The 14,318-nt window shown below is 45.0% G+C and overlaps 1 pseudogene; it reads right to left on the bottom strand.

Moving 5' to 3' along the window:
- Positions 1-13,627: 13,627 nt before the first annotated feature.
- Positions 13,628-14,318, bottom strand: part of LOC143639848 (E3 ubiquitin-protein ligase TRIM58-like) — a 305,237-nt pseudogene continuing 304,546 nt past the window's right edge.

Here is a 14,318-nt window from a genome sequence, read left to right as displayed (position 1 = left end):
GTTCTCAAGTGTAGCTGTGAGGTCTCTCCACACAAGGACCACTATGCGCAGCAAGTTGGTTGCTAATTAAGTGGACAAAACCATTACACAGTGTGTGATTTTCAGCACACACTGTGTAGGACATAGCACAGTGTTTTAAATTGATTTGAAAAAAATTAAATGTAAAATGGTTTATTCACAATTAATAGACTCCAAATCCTGAATGTCCCTGTGGAAACGCACAGCTCATGAAGAGTAGATACCCTCCAGCAGGCAGAGTGAGGCAGCCTGAGCACAGCTGCTGGTTTCTAAGGACCTCAGTTCTGGAGTGAGCAGAGCACTAGGTGCTGTCATGGACACAGGCACACATCAGCACAAGGGACAAGGAACCCAGAGCTCAGCCCACACCTAGGCTGTGGTCTAAATCCAGCAAGGGTCCAAGAATGTGGACTGTGGAAAGGACACAGCTTAATGAACAGAGCTGAGTGAACTGAATATCCTCAGGTGGAAGAGTAAAATCTGACCTTCTGCACACCAGGGTTAGATAACCTGCGTTAGGTAATAAGTGTAAAACCCCAAAATGTATCATTTTTATAAGAAAATGAAAAATGCTGCCTGGAATTGGTGTTGCCAATATTTTTTGAATATGATACCAAAAAAATAGAGGGGATAAAAGCCAAAATGAACCAGCGGGTACTATCAAATAACCAGGTCACACAGCAGAGACAAGCCAAAGGACACCCAGAGAGGAGAAAGCAGGTGTGCCAGCCACAGATGTGTCAGAGGCCAAAACTCAGGAAAATGAACAGTGAAAAATAGGCTAATAAAAAACCGTAAAGAGATATGAGTAGACATTTTCCAAGGAACAAACAAATGACCAGCAAGAATATGGAAAGATTTTTATCAGTCATTGAGAAAAGCAAACCAAGCCACCAGGAGATTCTCCCTTTAAACCAAAGTGGAAAGGCTTTTGTAGAAAGAGCAGAAGCATCAGCTAGGGTGTGGAGGAAGGGAGCCTTTGCACACTCGTGCTGGGAATGTGCTGGAGCAGCCTTTGGCAAACAGAAAAACCACAGGATCCTGCAACCTCACCTCCCAGTGTGCCTCCAAGAGAAAATCAAATGAGATATCACCCCACTTCCATGAAAAGGCAATTACCATCAAAAAGACAAAGAGAAGAAGGTTGGTCAGGATGTGGAGGAATGGAACCCTTGCACACTGTTGTGGAGATGCTAATTAGCCCAGCCATTGTCGGGAACAGCATGGAGGTTCTTAAAATTATTCAAATTAGGCTGGGCATGGTGGCACATGCCAGTGGCTCAGGAGGCTGAGGCTGGAGAATCATGAGTTCAAAGACACACTTAGCAATTTAGTAAAGCATTAAGCAACTAAATGAGATCCTGTCTCTAATAAAATACAAAATAGGGCTGGGGATGTGGCTCAATGGTTGAGTACTCCTGAGTTCAATCCCCAGTACCTCCTGCCAAAAAAAAAAAAAATTAAAATTAAATTACAACAGGAGGCAGTAATGATTCTACTGTAAACATAGACAAAGGAAATGAAATTGGCAGGCACAGTGGTGCACACCTCTATTCCCAATGACTGAGGAAGCTGAGACAGGAGGATCTCAAGCTCAAGATAAGCTTTGATATTTTATCAAGACCCCTTTCCAAAAAAAGAAAAAGAAAAGAAAAAGAAAGAAAGAAAGAAAGGAAGGAAGGAAAGAAAAGAAAAATCTGGGGGTGGTGTGTCCTCACTTATTAGTGCTGTATCCCTGGGTGAAAAGGTTAAAAAAAATTAAAATTAATGAAGTGAAACCCCAATCCCAATACCAAAGAGACTTCTATGCTCCTGAGTTTCTTGCGGCACTATGCAGAGTATTCAGGATACTAAATCAGCCCAGGTCTCCAGTAATACGTGAGTGGAGTAAAGAGAAGTGGCACATACACAGAACGGAGTTATTCCAGCTTAAAAAAGAATGAAATCTGTCCTTTACGAACAACAGGGTCGGATCTGCAGATCCTCAGGTGAAGTGAAAGAAGCCAGGCTAGGAGAAGTTCTGCAGGACTGCGTTCCTACCAGCACCCCAGCAGGGGGAGCACCAGGAAGCTGAGAGCAGAATGGGCACAAGCAGGAGAGAGGGAGGAGCTACCTGGAGGCTGTGCAGTGGGCCCTGGGCGCAGCTCTCTGGGTGACGGGAGGTGGTGGTCTGCCCACAGCAGAGTACTGCAAGCAACAGCGACCCCCTGTGCTTCTCAGAAGCAGAAGGAAGGTACTGAAGACTTCACCATGACAGGTGGTGTGTTTGAGGAGACACAGATAGTTACCCTGACTTAACATTTTGCAATACATAAAAATATGAAAGCATCATATTGTACAACATGAAAATATACATATCTATGTTGATATGTACCAGATAAAATCAATTAAATCAATTAAAATTGAAAATAAATTATCAAAAGCCTTGAAAGGTATGTGCACTACTTTCCTAGTCCTCAATTCACTTAACATTTTTAAAATTCCATTTATATGAATGAGTTGTTAAACTACAAATTAAAAAAAAAAAAACATTTTTGCACAGAAATCTCATTCAAAGCACAAAAACAAATCATTGGGGATTATGTCATGTAGGCAGAAAATTAGCCAAACAGAAGTTCATGGTTCCTTTGTCCAGTCCTTCTTCGTCACGTGAGAACAGGGATCTGAACTCCTGTCTTGTTCTTTCTTACAAGGAGTCTCCCATCCCTCCCAAAGCCTCGGGAGACCATTTAATAGGAGTTCTGGAAATCTACCTAGTTAAAATTCAGTAATGGCCTCTAGGGTCATCACCTGTCTATACTGATAGGCTTAATCTTCAAGACAGGCTTCACATTGTTTTTTAAGTTTTCTCTAGTGGACAATAGAAGCTTTGGCATATCCACAAAAGAGTGCCAGTACTCTTTTTCCTTACTTCTTATTGTCCCCTCTGACCACTCTGTGGTTCATTCTAATGGGTTGGCTCCTGGCTGTCCTTAGACATGGTGAGGGTGGCTGGGGAAGTGAGGGTTTGACCTACAGGCCATACCCCAGCCTCCAGGGACAGGAGGGGCCTGGAGACTGAGTTCTCTCCCCAGTGGGCAAAGGCTGGCTCAGCCAGGCCTTTGTGAAGAAACTTTCATGACCCCTGAAACAGCCAGGCCAGGTAAACTCCCCATGGTGAACACAGCAAGGTACTGCCAGGGGTACACCAGAGCCTACCAGGGAGGGCCCCACCTACCTTGCCCTGAGGACCTCCTGCATGTGAGTTTCCCACATTATATCCCCAGTGATGAAACTGGATGTTAAACATCATGCTTCTTTGAGTTCTGAGGGTTGTCACAAGAACCCCTAAGTCCATGGTCAGTAGAACAAAGGTACAGGTAGCCCCTGCTGTGGGTGGTCTTGTGGACTGAGCCCTTAAGCTGTAGTTCCAGAAACTTTGAGTGGGTGGTGTCATACCTGAGGCGACTCACTGCACACAGAGCTGGTGTGGATAAATCTGGAACTGAGTGGTGTCAGAGAAGGACTTAAAGTGACCTGGCAGCCAATTTAAATGTAAGGGAACAATTGCATCCATCCCTAGGACTTTCCAGTATCAATGCACCATTGAAAATAAGTGTTACCTGCCTAAGAAAGTCACCAGAATGATGTAAAACAACACAAAACAAAACGCTAACAGTTAAAAGTGGTTTTCAAGCACCATAGAAAAGGTCAAAAATAAAATTTATTCTGTTTATTTTTTAAAGAGAATTTCCAAAATTGAAAGCTAAAGCAGTGGTACTGGCCGGAACTGTCATCATTAGGGTGCTCAGACAGGTTTCAGAATTCAGCATCTTTGGATTTTGCAATATTTGCCTGAACTATACTAGTTCAGTATTCCTACCTGAAAATCACAAATCTGAAATGTTTCAAAAGCCAAAATGCTCGATTTGGGAAACTTTTGAGGGTCATCTTGGCATTTTCTTAAAAAATTCCAGTTGTCAGAGCATCATGGAGCTCGGTTTTCAAGTCAGTGTGGCACAGCCTGTGACTAGGTTGACACTGAAGTCACCAGAAGATGATGAGACAGAGGAAGACCTGACCTTGGGGACAAAAGGACATTAAAATAACTAGGAAATGGCAGGACTTGCTCGTGCTCTGACAGGAGAAGACCCCTCCTGTGTGTGACACAGCGTGACTAGAGGCCAGAGATGAGCACAGCCTGCTCATCATCTGCAGGTCCTTCATGGAGGACCTCACTTGTCTCACCTCTTTCAACAGGTACTAACAGTGCCACCAGGGGAGATGACAGAGATCAGGGACTCTCCTGCCAGGCTGCAGGACCTCAGCAGGGGCAGCAAATGACAATTGTTTCCAAGAAGAAGAGGCCAGAAGTCCTATATCTGTTTTGCATGGTGACAGAGGACCTCAGACACAATCTCCTTCTTCAGGTGCCCTGGGGGATGACAGAGGCAGCAAGACACATACCACTAGACCTCTAGGTGGCCCTCTTCCTGCTGGATCCCCTTAGACCCAATCCTGCCCTTATTGCTGATCATGGAACCAGAGGAAAGGACTTCAGAGAATCTTACAGCTAAGGAGAAATTAGCAAAAGGAAGTTTTTCACTGAGGTGAGCAGGTCCTTTTGCAAGGTGCCAGGTGCCTTCTTGGAATCTTAACAGATGGTGACTTCTGAGGTGGTGGACTGGCACAGCCTACAATCTACACTTGTCTCCTACCTGTTTTAGAAACCATGTCTACTGATTTTCTTTTCCATCAGGATGACTTTCGTGGAGTAAATATGTATTTTCTCTAGCATGCTTTGATCTTTCATTTTAATGTTCGTGGTTTTCATTTCAATGGAACGTCTCTGTTTCTATCTATATGCTCCTGGGTCCTCATGTAGGTCAATTACCTCATTGGAAGTGAGATTTGCTCTCACATAAACTCTTGTTAAACACCAAAACTGCAAGACATAGGCCACCTCCATGTGTCAAAGCCACTCATGATGCTGTCTCACACTGGGTGAATGTTTTTCCCAGTCAGGGCCAAACACAACAGGGAGAGACACAAGAAATCAATTCTATGAGAGGAAGAAGCTAAAGACTCTGAGAAGGGCCTGCATATTGGGTGGGGGCAGTGGACCCTGGGGTCCCTGAGCTCTGTCCCCAGGTTTGTCAGAGGGCATCCAGTGTCCCCAGGAGGCACCTCTACTCCAGGATCTGCTTTAGAGAAGATGCAAACAAATTTGAGAAGAATTAATCAGAAAAGACCCCTAAGACACAGCTTCAATAAAAGGTGAAAGATTTATATGATCATAAAAATAAAGATACTGTGTGTTCATCTACAACCATATATGTATGTATGTATGTATATATATAATTTAAAAAAAACAGCTTCAGATACTTGGTCACAAAGGACTGAGAAAAGAACAGGAATCAGCAAGAGCCAGAAGGACAGACTGAAATGAGAAGCACCTGGGCTTCAGCTCCAGCAAAGGGGCATGAGCTGGGCTAGGAGGAGGGAGCCTGAGCCAGGCACCAGGGAAAGGAAAGGGCAGCTATGCCCTTTGTCACTCACCTGCGCCTGGCCAGGGAAGCAGGAGGCAGAGCAGGAGGGTCCTGAGGCTCCTGCTCCAGGGCTGCATTCTGGGGGGGTCTCAGACCTCTGTCCTCCCAGGGGCTGTCCTGGGTCAAGTCCTTCCTCTGGTTCACTGCTGTGCACGCTCTTCCTGAAACACAGTGAACAGGATCCCTGGACAGAAAGCTGGCCTCCTGGACACCTGCATGTGGGAAGCAGAAGCAGGAGGTAAGTGGACTCTTCTTCCACCTGCTGCATAGTAAGACCAGCTGAGGAGGAAGAAAATCAAGGCAGGCTGTTGATCAACGGAGAAGCCAGTGCCTCAGGGCAGGGAACATTCTGGCCCAGAAGGCTTTCTATTTTAGGGTCCATGTCGGGTTTTCTGATTCAGAATTGAAAACTGTGCATTAACTGGGGAGGTGACAACTTCATGTGACTGTTATGTCTTCAAATGCTGGTTGGGACAGCCAACCTAAAGCCACAGGAGGAAACACTCTTATTAGAGGCCAAATAAAGAATGAGTAAGACTAGCACCACCTACTGGTGGGCATGCAGGAGGTGCTTTTGAGTGGCAGCCACAGAGGGAACTCTAAAACAGAACCCTGGGGAAAGAAGGTTAATGCTGACTGCTGACATTCACTGATCAAAACCCTGGGGAGGAGAAACAAGGAGGTCCAGGCGAATTCTAGCACATGTGTTCCTGGAAGTTTTGCCCTCAGAAGATTGAGCTTAGAATCAAGGCTAAAGGGCTGCTGTAGTGAGGATGGAGCTGGTGTCCCTCTGGGATGCAGAGAGGATGAGGAAGAGGCTACACGGGGGAGGTGAGAGGTCCAGTCCCAGAGTCACCTGGAAAGGCTGCTTGCTGTGTGAGCCACTCACCTGACAGGTGAGTGGGAAAAGGGAGCAGCTCTGCATCCTGAGGAGGAAGCAGTTAGGCAAATCTAGGGATGGGTTGGAGACTCAGAATCATATAAGAAAATGGACCCATTTTACTGTGGCTGAACTCATAGAAAGACATGTGAATATGATGATGGCAATATAAATACTATAAATAATACTGCAAAATACACAAAACAAAACAAAAAACAAGTCTCAGTTTATTCAGCAATTCTGTTGATGAATGGAGCTGAACCCTGCATTTCTCTCTAATTGCCACAGAAACTCAGGTTTCCTAATGACCCAGTGAAGGTCCTGGACCACCCCACTTAAGGTTCTAGCAAGAACAAGAATCTTTCTTTTATGATGAGACACAACACTGAGCCTGGGTAGATGAAAAGCAGAAGTGTTACTTACAGGTTGAAGAAGAGCAGGCTGCCAGGCAGGGCCACTGAGAGAGTTGTACCCAGGGCCAGGAGACAGGCTGGGCTCTGGGGAGCATCTGAGGCAGGATTGGTGGGTTGGGGCTGTTTAGGGTTCTCTGTACCCTGTGGATTGGCTGATTTGAATAATTACCCAGGTTCCAGGTTCCAGGGGCAGGGTTTCTGGCTCAGGGAGATAGGTAGGTACATGGGGGCTCCTGAATGGGAGCCTGATAAGGAAAGGAGTTGGGGTGTGAACTTAATCGGCTGCTCAAGGAGGGAAGCCTTGGGCCTCTAGCCAGAGCCTCCAACTGGCTGCAGACACCCCATTCTCCATGAAGAAGCCATGTAGTATTTCTACTTATGCCATGACACTGGTTCTGGACACAATTGGGGGAGATTTTGAGTGGTGTTTCAAGTCCAACTGGTTTTACAGAGGGGGATCCTATTTTGCCCTAGGCAGAACAGAAACATTTTATACTGGTAAAAATGAGGAAAAGCAATAGTGAAAGCTTGGTTTACAGGGTTAGAATGGAGTTTCTCATTTTTATGGCATTGTTCATCAAATAGAGCTGAGATATTGGGGATTTGAAACAATATCTCAGTTATCAATGAGTGACTTTGTCATTTTTTTGGTGCATTTCAGTAATACAGAGCATTAGGATTTATTTTCATATAATTATAAAATCATGTAATATAATTACTCTAGTTCAGTCCCCAGAACTTCTCCTTCTTCTCCCATACTGCTTCTCCCGTTCCCTTCCCTCTACTGTACTGATTTTTCTGCTCTTTAATTTTTTAAAAAAAGTAGTGCCTTGTGGATATTCCTCAAGGTGAGACTTAATGTGGTAGGTTTATATATGTACATAGGAAAGTTGGATCAGATCCATTCCACTGCTCTTCCCTTATTCTATTCCTCTTCCTGCCCCCTCAATCCTCTTGATCTAGTCCATGAGTCTTTTTTTCTGTTTTGGTGGAATCCCCCCTCTTTTACCTTTACCTCTCTCCCACTCTATCCCTTGCCTCCCTTACTTTGGATTGGCTTCCACATATCAGAGAAAACATTCATCCTTTGGCTTTCTGAGTGTGGCTTATTTGACTTACCATGATGTTCTTTGGTTCCATCCATTTTCCAGCAAATGCCCTGATTTTTTTCTTGATGGCTGAGTAATACTCCATTGAATATACACCACATTTTCTTTATCCATTCATCTATTGACGGGCACCTGGGTTGTTTCCACAGTCTGGCTATTGTGAATTGTGCTGCTGTAAACAATAATGTGGCTGCATCCCTATAGTATACTGATTTTAATTCTTTTGGGTAAATACTAAGGAGTGGGATAACTGGGTTATATGATAGTGCCATTCCTAGTTTTTCAACAAATCTCCAAACGTTTTCCAAAGTGTTTGTAATAATTTGCAGTCTCCCAAAACAATGTGTGATTGTACTTTCCCCCACATCCTCACCAATATTTACTTTTACTTGCATTCTTTAAACTGACATTCTCCCTGGACTGAAATGAAATCTTTATGTAGTTTCAACTTGCATTTCCATGATAGCTATAGAGGTTGGATATTTTTTCATATATTTGTTGGCCAGTTGTTTTTCTTCTTTTGAGAAGTATCTTTTTAGTTCTTTTGCCCATTATATATATATATTTACATCATTTGTATATTCTGGATGTTAATGCTCTATCTGGGAAGCAGGTGTCAAAGTCTTCTCCCATTCTCTAGGCTTTTGATTCATGCTGTTAATCGCTTCTCTTGTTACACAGAATCAGTTTAACTTGACGCCACCCCAATTATTGTTTCTCCCTTTTCTTTCTTATGTTTTGGGACTCCTGTTAAGGAAGTCGGTTCTTGTCCTACCATATAGCAGTGTTGGGTGAACATTTTCTTCTAGCAGTTGCAGAGTTTCTGGCTGTGGTAAAGGTCTGGACACTTTTTCTTTAAGCTCCCTGGGGACTCAGGCACGGCTGCCCTGCTTTCCCCAGCCACAGCCACAATCTAGGATCACCACCTCTGAATGTGAACATTCAGGCAGCTTCTCTGAGCTTTGGCCCATGTGGGTGCATGGTCAGGGGCACAGTCTCTCCAGGTTTCTTACAACTCAGGGTTTTCCTGGGTAGCTGTTCTAAGGTCCCCTGCCCCTTCCCTATGCTCAGGCCCTAAATTGCTATGCTGCCCAGTTCTGAGCTCTGACTTCCACCTCCTCCAGCTGTGGGCCTCTGCTCCTTCTCTGTCTGCCTGGTGGCAGCCTAGTTGAGTCCTGGGTCCTTCCTAAACTTCCCAGGTGGGCTGCTCCACCTCGTGGTCCTTGCTCCTGGTCAGGGGCAGGGGGTTGTCACCACTTTCAGCTAGTAGTGATCCAGTTACACGTCCTCTCTAGCTGGATTCTGAAGAGAACCCACTGCAGGGTGTTCTGGTTTAATCTGCTGCTGTCTGGAGGTGGGCAGAGGCTTTATTGTCTAAGGGGGTCGCTGGTCAACTGTGGACTCCCCACAACCACGGCAGTGCCCTCAGGGCTTTCTATTTACAGTTTTGTTTTATACTGCTTGATCTACTGCTCGAACAGCAATTTACTATTACATTTTAATTTTTTTTCTACTTTTTGTTCCAAACCTTGTGAATGGTTAACCTATGTGCTTTTCTCCTCCCTCTTTCTCTCTCTGTTGACCTTTCCCCTTCTCCAACCTGGTCTCGGTTTGGGTTTTAGAAATTTGGGCTTATTTTATTCTCTGAAACCAATCCTCAAGTCTCTGCAGGTCTCAGAGTATTTACTTTGCCTCCCATCTCCTAGATCTGCTATTTCTTCCCATTTTCTTTCTATTTCTGGTGGGTTTTGGAAGCCTTGGCCAGCTCTTAAGCCATTCGAGAGGGTTTTAACAACCTTCCCCAGGTCGTCTGTTTCTTAGATGGAGCATAGAGGTGTGGCAGTCACGCTATTGGCAGGTGTGAATGGAGCTCAGTTATGTGTGCATGAAGGTCAGCAGCATCAGTGTGTTACCAAGGGGAGGTGACTGTGGTTGAGGTGGGAGGGACAGTGAGTGGTGTGGAAAGAGGACACTCAATAGGAGGTATCTTCTGCTTCAGAGGGCAGCGGAGGTCCTTAAGTGGGTGTCATACATGTACACTGTGTATCTTTTAATGTTGCAGTTTGGTATGATTTCAGTCTCACAGAGGGTTTGAAGACTAGAAGTATCAGGTAAGATCTTCAAATGTGCTAAATGCATACACATACTACACACCATGTATGTGCAGACTTTCTATGAGTCACTTGGGAGTTACTTGGAAACTTCATGTTTCCCCCTCATTAAATAATTCAATGTGTATGTCCTAAGAACATGGACATCTATGACTTCTCTGTGAATTGTGCAACCCAACGTTGACCTCACACCATCACCAGCTCCCCCACAGTTCTGCCACTCCTGACAACAGCATCCTTTTCACCTGTTAATGTTCTTATTTAGTGAAGAATTCAGGAGCCTGGCCTGGTTTTAGTGTCACTTATTTCATGCTCTTTACCCTGGGACTGTTCTTCTTTCCGTGACCTGAGGATTGCTGGATTGTTGGCTGTGTGCAGCACAGGGAAGGCACAGAGCAACTCTCAGGGATTACTGTGAAGGTTTCTTGAGATTGAACCATGAGAGGGGGTTCGTGGAGAGGCCACAGCAGAGACTGGAAGCCTCCAGTGTTCTGTGTCAGGGGCGTGACACCATGGTGTCCCCACATTATCCAAGGGAACTGCCGTTGTGGGTCTAGCTAGTGTCCAGCAGGCCTGTGCATCGTGGACAGGTATGACACAGTACTCTGTAGGGGGATGATCTGAGCCCTTGTGAGCACATCGCTCCATGTGACAGTTCTAGATTCCTTCCCTGTTTGTCAGCTCACATTCTACTGAATGGAAGAGTTTGTTCTCAGGTGGCATAGGGTGCTTTACTCATTATCAATCTATATCAACAAGGAGCATGGAATATTTATTTAATTATAAATTTTATTATGTTTTTCAAACTTGAACATAGGGCACCTCTTCAGCTGCCTCCTCTGTTCTACAGTTAGTCTCTGTTCATGTCACAGTCTGAGAGCTTCCCTCCTTTACAACAAGACTGAAGAGCCCAGCCCTCATGGCTTGCTTGTTCCTGGAAGCCACCTTTTCTCTAAAGACCCCTAGTTCCTTTGAATGAAGACATTTTACAGATCAACCTCTTGTTACTGGTGTGCTCACTGCTACTGAGTTTTCAAAGCAAACATCTTATTCTTCCCCTTCATATTTGTAGCTAACTTTTCCAACTACGAGAAACCCAGGTTTCATTTCCTTTAACATACTTTCCCATTTTTCTAAGCCTACACTACAAAGATGTACTTCAGAATTACTCACTGATAGTGCCTCAAAGAGCAAATCTACTGGTTGTAGGTCATTGTTATTTACAATGTTTGGTGACACACAATCCACAGACAATCTGCACCCTTCCCACCCAGCTAGGAACACCCCTCAGACTGAGTTAGGTGAGAGAGCCAGGGCACTGCACCGGCCATGGTTTCCCCACTGCAGCTCAGGGACTCAGGCCTTGGTCAGATCATCTCTGGATCTCTGCACACATTGCAGTTTGAGGTTTGCTCATTGGGTCTGGAAATCTCACTTCAAGGCTCCTGGTCCACAAGGCTCTGAGCTGGAGACTCAGATTTCCTGGCTCCTCCACAGGGCCATGTGAGCGTACTCATGGTGTAGTGCTGGCTTCCCACAGAGTGAGTACTGCTGGAGACCCATTTGGACCTACCCTTGAGGATGAACCATGGATGTGCACACTGTTATCTCCACCACTGGACGGTCAGCCCTTACTCAATGAAGGCAGCAGCACCTGGACATCAGGGCATGAACCACAGGAAGCAAGGATGATGAGCAGCCACCTTGAAGGATAGTGGCCAGCACTGGATGCCAGGACCTCCAGGGAGCAGGTGCTGACTCTGTTCTAGGTTTACATCATGTACCCACTCGGCACACGGGGAGCACTCCCCCCTCCAGACTGTCCTTCCTCCCCATCCAGGTAGCCCTTCCCCTCCTAATACCACAAACTGGGATTTTCGTGGGCAAAGGCTGGTTGACCACACAAGATAGGGTACTGTCTTCTCAAACCCTGATTCTGTCACCCACCTCAGCTTCTCTGAGGGTCCTATTCTGGTTGAATGTGTCAGGGTTTCATGTTTTAAATGTCAAATTGTAATTCATCTTATGAATGGATTACAAATTTATTCATACAATGTCCAAGTAACAGTACTGGTCCCAATTTTTAGATACTCTTAATAATGCTGCTTGAGGTTTTGGTACCTGCTTCTGTGTTCACGTGCATTCTTTTCTCTCTAGCATGTACCTGGTCGTGGGGTTGCAGATCATAAGGTGCTATCTGGTTACCTTCATGAGAATCTGCCAGAACCTTCCTTGAGCTGCTGTGTGATTTTGTGTTGTAACCTGCAAATGTGTGAGAATTTAAATTTCTCTGTATGCTTCCTGGGGTTTTGCTAAAACCTGATCTTCTCTGTAGATAGTGTTTGAGCTTTATATCTTGGACTCTGGAGAGGGGTTGCTTGGTTTGTCTCTCAAGGGTTTGGTTCATACTGTAGTGTGACTCCAGGAAGAAAGGGACGTCCTGGAGCTGACACTCCTGCTGTGGTGACCATGGCCTTTACCCTAGTTTTGGAAGCTTGGGTTGACCGCTTACCACAGAATCCACAGAATATATGCAAAACTCAGCCTGAGGGCAGCAGAGGGCAGAGCATGGCTTCCTGGACCTGGAGCAGTCAGTGAGTACTGGAGGGTACTGACAAGGTGTACCCACTTTATATGGGAAAGTGAGTAGGTTTGGACTTTTAATAAACTATGTGTGTCTGTTAATGAAAAGTGATTGTAATAAAAAATACACAATGGTCACACACATCCAATATTTTAAGCCATGAATTTACATATAACATTTGTCAATTAAATATATAAAAATTGATAAGGAGGCTAAGGAAATGTGTTATAATAGAATGTCAGAACTTGGGAGAGACTTATAAGATGGTTCCTACTTGAAAAAGTCTTACAGTCCAGGTGTGTTAGCTGCTACAGGATGCAAGTTTCTTGAGATCATGATTCTTAGTATAAACCTGTGTTCAACACTGGGCATGGTGGCACACTCCTGTTAATCCAGGGGCTCAGGAGGCTGGGGCAGAAGGATCTGGAGTTCAAATTCAGTTTCAGCTACAACAAGACACTAAGCAATTCAGTGAGACCCTGTCTCTAAATAAAATACAAAAAAGGGCCGGGGATGTGGCTCAGGGTTTGAGTGCCCTTGAGTTCAATCCTCAGTATATCCCCTCTCCCCGACAAAACAAAAACTGTGTTCCAGTCAGTTGTTTTGGCTCAAAAATAGTCATGGAAATAGGCAGCACTTGGTGTATACTCCTGAAGAAGCAACAGCTTATTAGTAAAAGTAAAATACTCTGAATAAGCTGTGAAGCATAGTGAGAAATATAAAAGAGATATTTGTTGAGAAATGATGTTTATCAGTTTCAGCAGTGAATCCAGCTAGGATGGCAGAGTTTGATGAGTAGTGGAGCTGGCCCCGTGAGGAGGATCATTCAGTCCCCACAGCACTGGGAGCAGCCAGGGTCCTTGAGGGATCCTCACACCCCTGGCCCCAAGCATCCTGCCTGGGGAATGGCCAGTGTGCCCATGGTCCATAAGGATGACCCTTGGGGAATGTTTCTCCATTCTTCTCTAGGGAAAAATCAGAAGCTCATGGAAAATGCAGGATGGTTAGGCCCTGAGTGCTTCCTGGAATAGGAGATCCAGGGTTGAAATATGGCCTCAGGGGCTGGGTGAACTTGCTTTTGAGAGTAAAGAGAATGGTAAGTTCTATCACATTATAGAAAGAGATCAAACCTTCTTCATATTGCAAAAAAAATTCCAACTACTTCTGGCGCTAGTGGGACATGGATATTATAAGAGTGCATTGAAAGCACCTTGTACTGACCATCCTTCAGGGAGAGAGTCCAGAAACCAGCTTCAGGACAAGACTCCTCATAAGCTCTTCCTCTGTCTACTGAATCCAAGCAGAGGCCCATAGCCCACCTGCTCTTTCCTGCTACTTTAACCTCCCAGTAGTGACTGCCACTAGAGAAGCTGTTCTGACCCAGCACAAATGGCATTAGAGTAAATCGCTCAGGACTATCAGGAACATTTTGGTTCACAGACAGGGAATAAACATGCTGCCCATTTTGTGTCACAAAGAGGGAGGGGTGAGCCGTGCGTTCATCCAGTATGATGTTCTCTGCAGAAGGAAGGAGATCAGTTACTAGTAAGCAATAAGAAAAGACCCTTCTTATTGCTTCTCTGTGAGGGGGTCAAAGCAGGGCAGATGAACAAGGTACATGTGTTCTAGGCCCTTTTCATCAACACAGAAAATAAACACCATGCTGTTAAAATCC

The sequence above is a fragment of the Callospermophilus lateralis genome, assembly GCF_048772815.1.
Source record: "Callospermophilus lateralis isolate mCalLat2 chromosome 5 unlocalized genomic scaffold, mCalLat2.hap1 SUPER_5_unloc_2, whole genome shotgun sequence".
Classification (NCBI taxonomy): Eukaryota; Metazoa; Chordata; class Mammalia; order Rodentia; family Sciuridae; genus Callospermophilus; species Callospermophilus lateralis.
The sequence above is the reverse complement of the archived record's forward strand: the minus strand, read 5'-3'. Positions and strand labels throughout refer to the sequence as shown.